General features: G+C 41.7%; 1 long non-coding RNA gene across 1 annotated transcript in view; it reads left to right on the top strand.

Moving 5' to 3' along the window:
* LOC108412881 overlaps positions 1–13689 on the top strand; it is a 40424-nt gene extending 26735 nt beyond the window's left edge. The window contains exon 2 of the long non-coding RNA XR_001856706.1: positions 13014–13689. This is a non-coding gene — a long non-coding RNA (uncharacterized LOC108412881). The remainder of the gene's footprint in view (positions 1–13013) is intronic.
* The last annotated feature ends 762 nt before the right edge of the window (positions 13690–14451 follow it).

The raw sequence follows: 14451 nt of genomic DNA on the forward strand, positions 1-14451 counted from the left end.
CACGGCTTGAAAGATGTTAACAGCACCCCGCCATACACACAGCCCATCGCAGTAAAAAAAAAGAGAAAAAAGGGGGGGATAAAAGAAAAAAAGACACCACAGTGGGAGGAACGGCGCTCCCGAGCAATCACGTTTCAGACTGTCGCTCTGCGCAAGACAAACGACGCAGTGTTGAGTAAATCGCTATTAAGCAAGATTACAATGAGCCAGACGCAATAGGCGTGGAGGTTCTCCTGCAATGTGAGCGCATGATCTCGGAATATTCTGATTCCAGCATCTGCAGAGAGAGAGAGTGAGCGAGAGAGAGAGAGAGAGAGAGGGGAGACAGAGAATAAATAAATAAATAAATAAATCATCTAAATTGCTATTGATTTCCTTAAAGAGTGTTACCTTTAGATTAAAAGGTTAAGAAATAAAACTGCTCTGGGGTGATTAAATCATTCCAAAGCAAAATCAGAGATTCGGAAAATAGAGACACCGATAATCACAGATGAAGCCTCGCAGGACAAAATGATGCCTAATTATGTTACAGGAGAAGGAAAAACCCTCTTAACTTGTGATGTAAGTTATTGCTAAGGGATATTATTCTAGGGCATTTCGAAGCATTTCTATCATGATAGTTTCACACAGTGTAAGATGCACCTCCTGTGTTTAAATGTTGAAGAAAAGTTCGTACAATCATGTTAGGCTTGCCTCTTAGACGCTTAATGTCTTTGATAAAAGACGCGGTGCAAAGAAAGTGTGCATGAAACAAAACGATGCAAACCGAGCATTCTCCGTCTGTCTTTTTTCACTCCCCTCTTTTCTTTCCCAAAAGTCTATTTTTGGGCCTCTTTTCTTGATGTAAAGAAGAGCCACACGGGAGCACATAAAGGCTTCTGTTACTGTAGCGCTTTTCCTGGATCAGCCGATCAGGGGCTGAAAGAGTGCTGAGTAAGGGCCGGGGCCAGCGCTCACGTCCGAATGCAGGGGGGGGAGAGGGGAGGAGTGGAGCCAGCACTGCAAACGCACTGCAGCATGCTTGAAACCTCTACCCCAAGCGCTCTCAATCCCAGCACGGGCCGTCCCGCAACTCCAGCGTCAGGCTTTGGAGTGGGGGCTTAGGCCTTGTTGGCCTGGGGGACTGCTGGTAACATCTACATCTATGACTTCCACATAAAAATCCACTCATATAGCCCTGCAACTTCTGAGCTTCTCTAAAGCTCTGACACTGCAATTCCATGACGTCACTTAAACCTGGTGGCGCTCTGAATAGGAAAAAGTCAAATGAATTGTCCTAAACCTCGTAATTTCCACTACACCACGCTCCAACCCCAAGCCATCAGTTGAGTAAGGGTTGGGGTCAGAACTCACTTGTATCAAGAACTCATTCTCCCTTTGTTTGAAGTTGGAAAAATCCACTTGGACGTCTCTCCAACTCTTAACTCCCACTCAGAAAGCAGGGCCCTGTCAAAGTCTCCAACTTCTCCGAGCTGCAGTTCCATGATATTAGTTTTACATGGTGGTGCGAACTAATAACAAGACGTAGAGCCACGTTTTAAGCGATTTAAAGCAAGTTTGAGTTACTGTTTGTGTATGATGTGCATTACGATCTCCAAATGGGGCAGTCGTGGGCTGGAGGTCAGGGAGCAGGCCCTGTGACCGGAAGGTTGCCAGTTCAATCCCCAACACCAACAATCCATGACTGAGGTGTCCTAACCCCCAATTGCTCCCCGGGCGCCGTGGACAGGGCTGCCCACCGCTCCGGGCAAGTGTGCTCACTGCCCCCTAGTCTGTGTGTAGTCACTAGTGTGTATGTGGTGTTTCACTTCATGGATGGGTTAAATGCGGAGGTGGAATTTCCCCGGTTGTGGGGTTAAAAAAAGTATCTCTTAAATGTGCGAGAATACTTCGATAATTTGAAGGTGTTTCTGTGCACAGCTCACATAAAAGGAAGCACTAAGTTCGACGAAATGCGCACGTGGAGTTTTTGTGAGGCGAGAAGTAGAAAGAGTTCCCGGTTGTCATGAATCTAGCATAATTCCAGGGTTTTACTACTTCCGAAGGAATCGAAACCATAAGAAAGAATCGGGAGTGAATAAATAAGAGGAGAGCTGATAGCAGGCACTTATTAAAGTTTACGAGCAGGCCAGAAGTCAGCGTGATAAATAGCGGGGAGTGAATTAGCCCAATTAGCCGGGGTGACTGATTGAAGCAGGGTTTTGTGTTGTTGGGGTTCGTGCTAGCAGACTCCCGACAGGGGTCAGGCCTGCTAAACTGCCATTAGCTCAGACAGCAGGCTTCACAGTGCAGTGGAGATGGAGCTTCTCCTGGATAACGGATGTTTATTCTTCTCTACGGTGCAGTGTTGGAAGTTGCATGCTGTGCCATCACTTGGAATGGGTCTAAGTCCTTGAGTCCTCTATTATCGAATGAGGAGGTACAGAAATCGATCATCCTTGTTATAAGAAATCTGCATAATTCCGTTTTTCTTTCAGTTTTTATTCAGTTTTTTCCACCCTTTACACCGTGTGAAGGTTTTAAGTCGAATGGATCTGTTTGACATGAACAGATGTCACGTTAACCACGTATTGTTCAACAACTGCTACAAATTAGTCAGTAACAACTATGAAACTAATAGATATGTAGTTATTAGAGGAAGGAAGGAAGGTGTACTCTTAGGCCCAGTCCCATTTCACCCCTCGCCCCTACCACTTAGCCCGCACCCCTGAGTGAAGTGTGGAGACTCACTCCAAACGGAGTGATATGAGAAAAACAGAAAAACTGGCAAGACGGCTGGACGAGCAGCCAAAGAAACCCACAGATGTGAACATTTTCTTTGTTAAAGATCACAGCAACCACTGTGTTATCTTAGATTAATGCCATTTTAATGTGTTCTTATACAAGGATGTATGTCCTTCTCCGTTCCACCTTAAACGCTGCAGCGGTTACATTCTGGTGCCTCAGGCATTAGAACTGCTGCTCCATTTAAGGTGGAAGCTTTTCCTAGTACTAGCACTAGTAGCTGTTAATGAAGTGATGCTCTTTTTATTTGGGCGTCTCACTTTGTAGGGGAAGATTTCAACCACTGCCCCTTGTAGCTCAGTGTCGAGAGGCAAGCTGCCACTCAAAAACAAGGGGTAAGGGTAAAAATAAGAAATGGAATTGGGCTAAAGAGGGTCTTTGCCACAGAAGAACCACTTTATTCCCCAGAGAGTCTTTTCAATTAAGTTGTTTCAATTGTGGTCCTAGGACTCCACAGATGGACCACAATTGTCTGGGGGGGGGTTCATGACTCTTTGAGCAGCACTACTTTAAAGAACCATCCACTTAAAGTTTCTTTATCAAGCAATAAGCAGTTCCTATATGGCATCACTCTAAAGAGTTAGCACTCTTGTTTTGAACCTTCACTCCTAAGGCTGCATGGCTACAGTTAGGCTTTGTGCTATGAAGGTACCAATTTGGAGATATGATTCTTATGACAGCCATGAACGGATGGATCTTCACCTTGTGAATGAGCCCCTTCATTCTGTGCTGCCGCAGCTCTGAACACGTTTTAAATGTCCATCAGCGCTGAGTAGCCCAGCGTGGTCACTTCCATAGCACTGTCATGGTGATGGAGGCGCAGTGATAGAAGCCAGAGGCTAAAAGAGGTGATGGGACGTGGCTGACATGGTTGAGCAGGTGTCGCTCTTTAACCATGCCCCTGAGAGTGTGTATTGTAGGGGGGCCAGCGGGGGGTGTCAGTCACAAGCTTCTCCCAAGGCACACTGAGAGCAGAGTTGTCCAGATAAGGGGAGAGAGAGAGAGAGAGAGAGAGAGAGAGAGAGAGAGGAACAGGGTGGAAAGGGGAGAGAATGGAAAGTAGCAAAGGATAGAGACCCCAAGTAGAGGACGTGTGAAAACTGGAAAAAAAGCTTTTAATAAGAGCAGAAGAAAGAGTGAAATACTGAGTGTAGGTAGAAGAGCAATGCTTTTACAGACTAATGACGTCAGTGAATGTTTCAGAGCTTCATCATGTAGTCATTCACAGGAAGCCATTCTCAGTTGTCTGCTCCCATTTACCACCTGTACATGCAAGCCAAGGACACACACACACACACACACACACGCACAGACTTTTAGGGCTTCAGCTGTCCCGAAACCTGACTGACGAGATATGGAACGGAATGCGACAGAGGGACGCACCGGCTGAGAATAGAGCAGGGCACGCTGTCTCTCTAATACCAGACAGAGGAGACCAAATACACACCAGGCACATGCTAAATTTACACTCAAATGCACACACACACACACACACACGCACACACACACACACACACACACACACACACAAACAAACACGAAATCGCAATTACTAAATGCAAACCGGGTCTGGTTAACTCAGCTTTTCAAATCGACACATTCATTTATAATACAGAGACCGGTTTTCAGTCTAAATTGCCTTCAAGTACAAGTTATTTCTTTGTCAGGAGATTTTTTTATATATAATTCACTTCCAAAAGCAGCAAAAAGGGGCAAATAAGTGAAAGTTTCCAAAACTAGAGGTCAAAATTGAATAAAATGGGACTCCAACACCTGGTAGACCAACAAAGCTGCCACCATCAGAAACAGGATTTAAAGCTTTTATCTTCGGGAAAAGTCAAGCTCCGCTTTTGCTTTAGACCTGAAAAAATCTGCAAATGTTTCAACACTATGGGTCTGAACGGAATGTTTAGCAGTCAAGAAGCAAGAGGCAAAAATAGAAGAAAGGAAATAGACAAAAAAGAGGAAAATGTGTGAATCAACAAAGAAGCTGCTGGTACTCTGGCCACCCCAGAGCCCAGACCTCAACATCACTGAACGTGTTTCCGCGATTGTGAGATGCAGACATTTTAACCAACTTCTGAGACTGAACTTTGGAAGTTTGGAAAAATATCCCTGCAGATTTCTTTGAAAAACGGACAGCAAACTTTAATGTCCAATTTTGGTTCCTGTCCTGGCACAGTACTGTACATTTATTCATTTCATAGACACTCTTATCCAGCGGCCTCACCTAAAATCTTAACAGTTGGAGTCACACTGATGCCCAGAGACTGAAAAAAACAAAAAACAAAACCCACAATGGACGATGTGTGCGCTCAAACAAAGTGCACCACATTCTGTTGCTAGAAGCTTTTCTGCATCTTAGCTACAGTGCATTTCAGCCTCTGCTAAAACAAGTATTATAGAAACATTTTGATTTATCGACTTATGCAACCTAATGCTGATGTTGACTCCGCTTCCCACATAGTCAGTGCTTCCACACAGTTGCTTTAATGCGGCTGTTGAGGAGCAGGGTGTGATTCAACGCTCCACTCTGCAGTGCTTGGCCCCCTACATCGCACCACACCAGCACTCACTAACGCACAAGTTCATGTGTGCATCTTGTCTTGTACGCCAATGGCTGATTGCTAATTGACAAATACAGATGGCTTAGCACATTAATAGTCACATGCTGATGGATTTATAAATGTCACAGTCACATAGATCTACAGAGAAAGACGTGAAGATAGAAAGTATCTAGCAGCAGAACAATTATTTAGTGCTGTAATTCATTCAGGTTCAATTCAATTAAGGCCCTGCACTCATGTCTGCTTTCCTCTAGCTCAGGAGTGCCCAAACGTTTTGTTTTGGGGACCAAAGTGCAATGTATACGTTGGGCCCGGGGCCAAAAAGCATCTAACTCCACTCCCTGTTTTTCCACGCTTAGTCATTACTGCTTCACTAATCTATTTTATACTCATCCAGCAATCCAGCTCTCTTCACCATGAAGCATTTTGCTGTCTCACACACACACACACACACACACACACACACACACACACACACACACACACACACACACACACACACACACACATCTTCCAAGCCCCTTCTCCTTCTGGGTCACGGGGGGTGCTGGAGCCTATCTCAGCTGTCATAGGGAAGAAGGCAGGATTCACCCTGGACAGTTTGCCATCAGAACCAAACCTTGTATTTCCAAAATAGTAGCTTTACAGGAGAAGGAAAAAAACCTACTTTACTTTTAATGTAAGTCAATGGAACCAGACACTTTGTCCAAGTCATTTTGGGTCGTTCCATTTGGTTCAATGATCATGAAATTTCCACACAATGTAAAGTTCAACAGAGATCAAAAAGACAACAGGGGCAACAGAGATTTGGCCAAAAACTAAAAAAACGACTTTTTTTTTTCACAGTATTTGAAAATGTCAGCTGACCTTATGTCACCATTATGTCATAATTTTGTTGGGAATGGACCAATAGAAGTACTCCAAACTTACCTTGAATAGAATAGTTTTAATATTAACTTCAAATAAAAGTTGAGTGCATTTGTGTAGTTACCTTTTTGGAAGTTTCTGCCTTTTCTTGACAATAAAATAGTAATAATAATAATAAAAAAACTTGCACTGACACAAAGCTATCAATGCAGAATGTAATTAACTATAACTCACTATGTAACCAAATGTGTACTTATGCAATTACATTGAATCACGTGGTAAAATAACTCGCCGCATGCAGTCACACTCTAAATTTGAAGCATCGGTCATGGAGGAACAACCTAGTGTGTTTTGGGGACGCCGGGCAGACGGCTGTGTACGCACACACACTTGTGGAGGAATCGGGGTTAGCTGTTTGGAGGTGTCAGCGTTGTCCGCGAGCATACGTTCATTCCGTCCCCGTCGCCGTGTTTATTTTTACCAGCAGCGGCGAGCCGGGCGGCCGTAGCGGGAGGAGATCAGCAATGAGGTCACAGCCACTTAGGAATCTTAAAGAGTGCTGGACACCGCAGGGTTGTGTGTGTGTTTCAGTTTAGAGAATTTAAGATGCATCACTTTCCTTTGTGGCACCTCTGTATATATAAAATCCGTGTATTTCCAAAATGTTAACTTTACAGGAGAAGGAAAAAACATCCTTTACTTTTAATGCAAGTCAATGGAACCAGACGTCTTACACACAATGTAAAGCGCAACAGGTCTTTTCAAATTATGTCCAAAACTGAAAAACGTCAAAAAAGGAGACCAAATCAATCAATCAATCAACCTTTATTTTGACTCGGAAGTACATTGAGGGCAACCCTCATTTTCAATGTAGCCGAGCATTTCCAAAAACAGGGATTGACATGACAAAGAAAATAATACATTTAATCATTTTAAATTAAAAGAACATTTAAAATAACGGTGAATAAAAGATAAAAGTAGATAAAAATAGAACTTGAGATTTAAATGGTAAGAAATTGAGATCAAAAATAGATAAGAAATTAGTAAGGTAATAGTACAATATCACAAATTTTAAAAAGTAATGATAAAAAAACGTAAAAAAAATAAAATGAGAGGAAATAAATAAATAAATAAAAAGAGATAAAGAACTAAGGAGAACTAGCACAAAAATAAAAGTTACGAATAAATATGATTAAGTAAAACAGGTGCAGGCTGTCTGTAGGTGGTTTGATATTAAAAGTTTAAAATGACACCAGTGAGCCGAGTTTTAGTGTTTCCTGTAGTGAATTCCAGCTGGTGCTGTGACTAAAAGCAGATTTTCCCAGTTCAGTAAAAACTCTCGGTACCTGGCAGCTGATCCAGTTACTAGATCCAATTACTACATTATATATGTATGACTTAAGGTATAGCAAATAGCAAATTAACACATGTAGAGAATAAACACTTTTGGGATCGTGTCACAAACTGCTATTTTAAACAAGAAAACAGGTGAATAGGAAGACAAATTGCTTATTAGTCATGTCTTATCGTTTCTATGACTTGAGAAATCTCAGTAATAAGTCTTTCCTGATCCATAATGCGCTCTGAATGAGTTCACATGCTCACCCAGAAAAAAAAAACAATTCACCGCACATTCAGCAATAAGGGAAGCTTTGCGCATTAATGATTGACATTAGATTTAAATGAACAACTCTCCCGTCTGAGCAGGTTCATGTGGTTAAGAACTCTTTAAGGTTCTTCACACACACGAACCTTCGTTAGGGAACAAGTTGTTCCTCTGTAGTGTTTCCGAATCTTGTTCCATGAGCTTCCCTGCATATTTTAGTGCTTTCCCTGCTTTAACCCATCCTCTTCAACTCAGCAGTGCTGATGAGTTACCCTTTTAACCTTTATTTTTTATTATTATCCATTTTTTACCTTTTTATTTTTGGTATAGGCGTAGCTGACTTTCAACGAGAAAAGAAAAAAGTTTTCAAAAGTTTACAAAACAAATTCATCCATTTATTGTCAATTTATTCAAATGTGCCGGGCAAGTGGTGTTTTTACACAGTCTTCAACAAATAAACTTTTAAAATAAATGAGGATGAAGACGGTTTCCATAGGTCAGCGACTAATTTCAGGGCTGTTTTCTGAACTGTGGGCTATTTAACACCTTAAAATCCCAGGTTTATTATAAGCTAAGGCTTAATATCCACCAACTACAGGGCCTTAAATGCAAAGTGGTTGAGCTATTCTTAGGTAATAGAAGTGTGTAATAAAACTTTGGGTCATGTAGCCTCTTATGCTCCTCGGAACCACCGGTGGTTCCTAAACGCACTTGGTCATGTTCTTCATAACGTTCATATTCCATGAGCTCCATTCAGAAGCTGGGCGTCGTGTGAGGCTGTAGCTCTTCTCTCCAGTCTAATAGACGGTGATGTCATTTTAAACCCTTATAATAAAAGAAGCTAAACTTTGTTTTTCCCCAAATCTGGGCTCTAAACTATAAACAGACGGCGTCTCTTCAGTGATCTGCTCTGGAAACATCACTTTTAGAGAATAACACAAAGAGCGTCGGAGATTTTTGGACTTTAGCAGTAAATTGTAAGCATGTAGTGATATGTGGAGATCATAAAACACACGTTCTGTTCATTTGAGGGGAGATTTTACAAAATAAATAAATAGAAATGCGATTCATTTGATGGAGTTACTGAATAATTTGCCTTGCGATTTTGTCATATAACTTCAGATGGACAAACCAAAATATACCCTGGGGAAAAAAAGGGGAAAAGAGGTGAAACAACTCTTAAATGTTCACTTTTCCTGCCGGGAACAAGGGAAATAAGCAGAAAGGCTGATAACATAAGGGTTATAAGGGTCTTCAATTCAAGTAGCGAATGCCGACACCCACCCTCAACTGCAGCAAACCACACGTTCTGTGCTTACATTTACGGCGTTTGGCTGACACTCTTATCCAGAGCGACTTACAGTTTGATCATTTTACACAAGTAGGCCAAGGTGGTGTTAGGAGTCTTGCCCAAGGACTCTTATTGGTATAGTGTAGGGTGTTTACCCAGGTGGGGGATTGAACCCCAGTCTACAGCGTAGAAGGCAGAGGTGTTACCCACTACACTAACCAACCACTTATTCTGCATGCCTCCACATACACATGCACACACATACACCCTCTTCAGCCAACCCAGGAAAAACAGCGACCGAGTTCCGACCGAGACGGCAAAGTGATCAGCTAATGCTAATTTAAAAGCGATTTGAGTGGGGGCCCTCAAGGGTAAAATGAGCTCAGCGCACTGCTAGAGGCTCGCTTGTAAAAGTAAAGAAAAGGGTGAGAGAAAAAAAAAAGACAAAGGGGGATAAAAAAACTAAAAAAGACAGAGATAAAAAAGACAAGAGGCAGGAGAGGAAAGGAGGCAGGGAGGGAGGAGAGTGAGCGAGGTCGGGGGGGGGGAGTTAATTCTGCTAGTGTTGTTTCCTCTGGCTTCATTAGCAGTATTGACAGGCCTGTGATAAATTCATTGTTTTCTCAATTTTGTCTGCAGCCATCGTTTCTAGGCCTTTCTGCTGCCGGGAAATGCTAAAGAAATGAGGAGGCTCACAAGATGTTCTCAGCGGCCTGCTGAGTGCGCACATACGCTCACTTAACGGCCTGCTCGGGTTCGCTCGCTCTCAGAGCTGCTGAGGGCGGTGCAGAGGGAAATTTTAGAGGTGATCAAAGAAGGCATGGGATGCAGTAGAAGTTGTGGAATAAGGAGTCGTTTTTAACGCGATTGTTTTCGTTCTGATCTCCTATCCCCCCAATAATTTATCGTTATGATAAATTACGACTCTGGCTGAAAAGAAAGTAGGGCTTTATACTTATGTTTTAAGGCGACGGCACTTGTGCCGCACAAAAAGTATCAGGTACGTTTTATTATCTAATAACAGCCGAGGGCCATTAGAAGATTTTTGTCTGAGATGAGTCACTGAGGCTGCCTCTTCAGATGAGCTATTGAGCTAATAGGTTTAACAAGTGTGACGGTACAGCTGCGCTGTCTCTGCCTTGTCAATCATATCTTTAACGTCACGCTCGTGTTCAGGCATCCATACTCGGAAATATGAGCACCACAGTCACATTTCACAGAAATTTTCTCTTTATTCAGAAAACAAAACGGAACAAATATCTGCTGTCGGAAGAAATCTTATATCTCCATTTTTTTGCCATTTTTCAGGTTTTGATATATTTTGAAAATGCCTGTTGCTCTTTACATCATGTGTAAATTTCATAGTGAATGGGCTACAAGAAGTGACCCAAAATGAGCTATAAAGACATCTGGTTCCATTGACTTACATTAAGAGTAAACTAGCTTTTCTCCTTCTCCTGTAAAGTTACCATGTTGGAGATTATTCATTATTGGTTTCAAAATTCAAATACTGGCATCTCAATCAGTTGAATACTTGAGTGCATGTGCACATCTTGTTCACACTGGCCCTTATTCATAAGCTACGTATGGTCACATCTCATCATAAAATGAGTGCACACAAATTTCCCTGACAGTTTTGTTATTCGTTCATTTCACTGTTGCCGAATCTTTATGATCTAAAGCAGCTCTGGTGCAAATTAGAGCGAAATGCTAAAGTTCATTAACCAAAACTATCATCAATATCAATCAGTGGCAATATAGTACAAAGTACTTTTCTTCATGAACACTGATATAAATAAACAAAATAAAATCACATTCAATGTAAAGACATATTACACTGGGCTTTTTTTTATAATACAGACATTAATCAAAAACATGAAGCCAGTTCTGAAGCATCTCATGTACGGCAATAATACAGTCTTTTAATTTTATTTTAGGAAAACAATCACACTACACGATCGCATCATTCAACCATTCTGTTCCAAGCCAGGTCAATAGTGGGAGAACAGCCACTGGCTCCAGCACTGCTAGAAGCTGACTTTTTATTGGCTCCTTACAGAAGCATCTCCATGAATTAGACCGTGCTTCATGTATATGATATGTAAATGATGTATAGGTAGGTGGGGCTTACTTTTGTGCAATAAAGCTGATTCATCGTTTTGCACTCAAATCTTTGCTCTTAGGTCATTAAAGGGGCACTTTTAAAGTAAGCTTTTCATTGTATATAAGGAAACCTGTTTCCTCTGTACATATGACAATAAACACTTTGAACTTGAACTTTTACGCAACTTTGATTAATAAGAGCTGATAGGGTTTTCTGAGTGTACTGTATAGAGCTGCTCTTGTATCTCCAAAATGTTCACTTTATAGGAGAAGGAGAAAATCTACTTTACTTTCAATGTAAGTCAATGGAACCAGAATTTTTTCCAAGTCATTTTTGGCCATTTATTTTGGTGCAACCTTCATGAAACTTACACACAATATACAGTACTGCGCGAAAGTCTTAGGCACCCAAGACACATTTTCATAATCTATTTATTTGTTTGTGTTTATTTGCTGAGAAAAGTGCTAATATTTGAATCAACATTTTTAGAATATTAATTAATAATTTTATATATATATATATATATATATATATATATATATATATATATATATATGAAAAATAAACAGTGATTATCTGGATATTAGTGTGTTTCCCCATCTCCAAGCCGCTCCTCGAGGAAGCCCAGTATTATATGTAGTTAAAAAGCAGCTCCTGGTTTGACCAATCAGTGCTCAGTAAATTGAGCTCATGATGTCATTGATGATATTAACGAGTCTCTGTGGCGGCTGTGAAGGTGTCCAGGAAAAATATGGACCCAAGAAATTCTCGTTACTTTTTATTGTTTTTCTGTTTATTTGAATTATGAATACGACTTTATTCTAATGTATATTGTGATAAACTCACTGCTGAGGTCAACTAGTTAAACATTTGCTTAGACGCCTAAAACTTTCACACAGTACTGTAAAAGCCAATATGCATTTTCAAATGATGTCAAAAACTGAAAATTGACAAAAATAGAGATACGAGATTTTGTTCCGACAAAATCTCGATATAAAGAACATCGTCAAGCTGCACTTTTCATCCCAAAGAGAGCATAATTAGTCCTGTTAGACTAGATATAACTTTAGTGGATCTGAAAGAAAAATCATTCCACTCACATTTAGATTTGTTTGTACGGCACTAGCGGGGCTTCTTTCTCTTTAGTAAACGCCATGATCCAAAATCTCCTATTTCATCTCCCACCTCCCACCCCTGATGTATGTCTTTTGTGTAATTGAAACTATCATTATTTCTCACCACTTAAAACTTTAGCTTGGATTCTTTCGTCTCTTCTTCTCAACGCACATCTTTGCAAACATTTGATTAATGACACCTTCCGTTTACCGCGGTCTCCATGTCTGTCCTTCTTGATCTCTGCATTTTGCCCTACTTTCTGCCTATGCATGATCAATTGTTGATGGCCTGGCTGAGATGTTTTTGTGTTGCAAACCAGCGGCATAACTAGCAACTATATAAATAATAAATTGCCCCCATCCAAAAAAGAAAAATGACCTTCAGTGGAAAATCTGTGTAATTTGTGTTTATTTCCTATTGCAATTTGGTTCTTTAACAGAATCTAATGATTGAAGTGCACCAAGTTGTTGTAGCTACCCATGAGCTGTGGGTGTACAACTGTATAACTGTACTATAGGAGCCAGTCTGGCCTGCACTGACATCAGGCCACTGCTGCAAGTCTATGCTGCTGGTCATTGCATGTCACACTTAAAACAATACAGCACTCGACTAGTTGAACCCCAAATCAATATTATGAAATATTCTGACCTGCCTGTTCTTCTCTGATGCTCTTTGCAGGTTCTGATGTTACTGAGCTGTGAAGTACCCCAAAACTACCACACCTCTCCTCCTCAAATGCTTTGCTAAAGCTGGTAAAATGGAACCAAATCAACTGTTCTATGGATTTGGTCCCCTTCAACCAGCTGTAGCTGTGCATTGATCACCTCAAAGGACAGCGAAATACATGGAGAAGATCTGGGACCTACCTATAAGCACGCACTGTCCTCAGGGTTCGTCTCCCGACCCTATCTGACAGGATTTGACTGTCCAGGGAGCAGGCCTGTATGGATTTGCTGATCCAGCCACAACAGCAGTCTGATACATTTCAACTCCCCCTTTATGATCCCTAATAACATGATTAAACACTCTGAGGGTTATTAAAACCCGGGTGAGTATTACCCAAGTCATGCCTTCTACTATTTATGAGCCATAATCTCTGATTATGTATTCAACCCAAATCACTGTCAACGCAATATGGGCTGGCTGCGCTTTATGGCTGCCCATTGATTTCTTGTCTCTCCGGTGAAAGAGAGAGAGATGGGGAGGGATGAGCCGACGGGGAGGGAGGGCTGCACGTCAGGCTGTTGAATAAGTAAAGCAATCGTTCCTGTTCTCCTCTTTTCCCCCCTGCTCGCTTGTCGCGATCCTTAATGCACGCGTCTGATCAATAAAAGCTCATCCTGAGGTCCATAAAGTGCTGAAGTGGTTTTTGCTTTGAAGTGCGGGCTTCCTGATTGAAGGAGGTGGCGGGGAGGGGGCAGGCGACGGGGAGCAAGGGGAGAAGGGAAGATGGACGGATGCGTAGAAGACATGACCATGAAGAACGACATGATGGAGTGGAAGAACGGCGAAGAGGAGAAACATACGGATGCATTGGCGCTAGAATCGGATACTGTGGTAGATGCTGATGTAGGCCACTCTAATCCAGGTCACAAAAGGTTAACCCTTTCAGAGCCACGTTAAGGCCTTTCTGGTTCTGATGGTAGAAGGAAGCAGTCCAGACTGACTGACTAGGACTTAGATGTGCATTGATATCTATAAACTTCATAAAGATATACACTTACTGTATAGCTGCACTTTGTAGTTCTACAGTTACAGACTGTAGTCCATCTGTTTCTCTGATACTCTGTTACCCTGTTCTTCAGTGGTCAGGACCCCCATGGACCCTCACAGAGCAGGTACTATTTGGGTGGTGGGTCATTCTCAGCACTGCAGTAACACTGACGTGGTGTGTTAGTGTTGTGCTGGTCCGAGTAGATCAGACACAGCAGTGCTGCTGGAATTTATGAACACTGTGTCCACTCACTGTCCACTCTATTACCTTGTCGGTCCACCTTGTAGATGTAAAGTCAGAGACGACAGCTCATCAGTTTGTGTTGGTCATCCTCTAGTCCTTCATCAGTGGTCACAGGATGCTGTTGACTATATATTTTTGATTGGTGGACTATTCTCAGTC

Source organism: Pygocentrus nattereri, chromosome 9, assembly GCF_015220715.1.
Source record: "Pygocentrus nattereri isolate fPygNat1 chromosome 9, fPygNat1.pri, whole genome shotgun sequence".
NCBI lineage: Eukaryota > Metazoa > Chordata > Actinopteri > Characiformes > Serrasalmidae > Pygocentrus > Pygocentrus nattereri.